Source organism: Ambystoma mexicanum, chromosome 5p, assembly GCF_040938575.1.
Source record: "Ambystoma mexicanum isolate Mex_15411 chromosome 5p, UKY_AmexF1_1, whole genome shotgun sequence".
NCBI classification, from domain to species: Eukaryota; Metazoa; Chordata; class Amphibia; order Caudata; family Ambystomatidae; genus Ambystoma; species Ambystoma mexicanum.
In genome coordinates this window covers 756,412,452-756,415,410 of record NC_090930.1, presented here as the reverse complement: position 1 = coordinate 756,415,410, position 2,959 = coordinate 756,412,452, and positions in this window count along the sequence as shown.

The following is a 2,959-nucleotide window of genomic DNA, read 5'->3' as shown; positions in this document are numbered from 1 at the left end:
TGTGAAAGGGGATCCCAGATGTTAGGGTAAACCTTCAGGGATCCACACTGTCTCCTTAGCCTTCTCCCCAGAGGATGAAGTACCAATGGCAAGTGGAAACTTTCACCTACTGGCTGAGGAACCCATGGAAGTCTTTAGTGTCACTGGGCCTGTGGAAACAGCAGAACTTGAATGTCTACAATTCCATTCCAGACAATACTAAAGAGTATTGAGAGACATCAGAGACATTGGGGCCAGCATTACTGTAGTTGATTCATCTTTCTTCAAGGTAGAGGATGTTGCTAATGCACCCAGATACCTCACTAAGCTTGCTGGAGGCCCTGTCCAAATGCTTCCACAGTTACCAGCTCTCATCCAGTGCAATGCCATGACTGTCAAGATACCTGTAAGTATGCAGAGTGAAGTACCTGGGAGAGTCCTGTTGGAGAATTACTTAAAAACTCTTGGAGTTGTATCAAGCACCCCCAGGCCTCAGAGCAAAAGGAAACAGGAACAGACTAGGAAGGCCAGAGAGAGTACCTTAAGGGGCTCTCAAGGGTAGATTATAGAGGAAACTATGAACCCCAGTCCATAGGACGTACTGACTGCAATCTCTAAGAGAAAGGAGGAAAAGGGGAAACCTAAAACCTCCAGGAAGAAAACAGCCAGCACTCCTGTGCTACCAACTAGGACATCCCTGAGAAGACTGTTCAAAGTCAAACCTGTGACTCCTCCACCAGCGGAGGCTGAGTGTGTGGAACAACCTAGTGTGGTTGAATCAGCTGCTGAGGAATCAGAGCTGGAAGAGGACCTTGCTCCTGTTGGAGATCTGGATCCTGCAGACCATCCTGAATTGCAGTCTTTACTGGCAGAAGGTGGACCACGTAGGGCAGACTTCAGAAGAGGTCAAAGAGAGTGTCCTACTCTTGAAGGTCTTCGCCAACAGGCAGCTTCCCAGCTGGATGGGCAAGAGCCAGGGAAGCATAGGTTTTACTGGGAAGATGGTCTCTTCTACAGTGAACCGACTGAGTCTATCCCAGGGGACTATAGAAGACTTGTAGTGCCTCTAGAAAGCAGACTCCAGTTCCTACAGTTAGCCCATTGGATACCTTTGGCTGGTCACTAGAGTTTCAAGAAGACCAAGGAAAGGCTCTCTTCATATTTCTACTGGCCTAAGTTGGGGTCTGATGTAGATAAGTTCTGTATGCGCTGTCACACTTACCAAACCTCTGACAAGAGTGCAGTGAAGAATCTGGCACCCTTGGTGCCCCTCGCAGTGTTGGGGGTCCCTTTTGAGACGGTAGGAATCAACATTGTTGGTCCCTTAGACCCTCCAACCTCTTCAGCAAACAGGTTTATCCTGGTTGTAGTAGAGCATGCTACTAGGTATCCTGAAGCAATCCCTATGAGGACTGTTACAGCTCAGGCTGTTGCTAAGGCCGAACTTGGTATTTTTACCAGGGTAGGTTTTCCTAAGGAAGTTATCTCTGAGAGGGGATCCAATTTTATGTCCCAATACATGCAGGCCATGTGGAAAAACTGTGGAGTAACTTACAAGTTCTCAACTGCCTACCATCCACAGACAAATGGATTGGTGGAGAGAATTAACTGTACATGAAGAGCATGATAGGTGCTTTAGAGGAACCCCTTAGAAGAAAGTGGGACCTTCTACTGCCATGCCTTCTATTTGCTTATAGAGAAGTCCCTCAGGAGCGAGTTGGATTTCGTTCCTTTGAGCTTCTCTATGGCCATCCACTTAGAGGCCCCTTGGCCCTGATTAAGCAGGGGTTGGAGAGTGGTCCTTCCCCCAAGCCAGTGAGAGTCATTGACTATGTGATAGGTCTCCAGAGGAGAATGCCACACATGATAGCAGAAGCATCAGATAACTTGAAAGCAGGTCAGGCTCTGGTGAAGCATTGGCATGACCAGATGGCCAACATGGTTCAGTTTACTCAAGACCAGCAAGTTTTAGTTATGGTACCTACAAGGCAGAGGGCCTTATAGGACAAATGGATAGGACTCTTCAAGGTTGTGGGCAAACTTGGAGAGGTCAACTATCTGATGGATTTAGACAATCCGAAGGAGGCTCCCAGAGACTTTCACACCAACCGTCTGAAAGCATATGTCTCAAGACCAGAAGTAAGAGCTTTGCTTCTAGCTTCAGCACAAGAGGATGAGGGGAGTGAACCTCTACCTGACCTACTCAGAGGATATTTCTAATTTGACACCTGAACAACAGGAGGGGCGCAGGTTTCTGTTAAATCAGTTTGCCTCTCTGTTTTCACTATCACCAGGCTTGACCCCATGGGGCCAGCATGATATTCTCACTGGTGACTGTTTACCCGTTAAAAGCAGAGGTTACAGGATGTCAGATCATGTAAGAACTCACATAAAGGAGGAGGTCAACAAGATGCTTGATCTCGGGGTGATAGAGCCCTCTACCAGTCCATGGTCTAGTCCAGTTGTACTAGTGCAAAAGGCAGGATCCAAGGAGTTGACATCTGTGCTGACTATAGAGCTCTTAATGCATTCACAAAGACTGACGCCCACCCTTTACCCAGGACAGATGAAATGGTGGACAAACTTGGTTCAGCCAAGTACCTCAGTACATTTGATCTCACTTCAGGCTATTGGCAAATAGCACTGACAGACCATGCCAAGGAGAGAACTGCATTCCCAACCCCAGCAGGCCTCTACCAGTTTAAGGTAATGCATTTTGGACTAAAGAATGCCCCTGCAACATTCCAAAGGATGGTTAACCAGGTTCTGAATGGGATGGAGGACTTCTTCATGGCATACTTTGATGACATTGCAGTATTCAGCCCTATTTGGAAAGAACATGTTGACCACTTAGGATATGTTTTGCAGGCTCTTGAGCAGGCCCATCTGTCCATAAAGGCGAGTAAGTGTCAAATTGGTCAGAGTAAAGTGGTCTAACTTGGACATGAGGTAGGAGGATGTGAAATCAGGCCATTGCCTA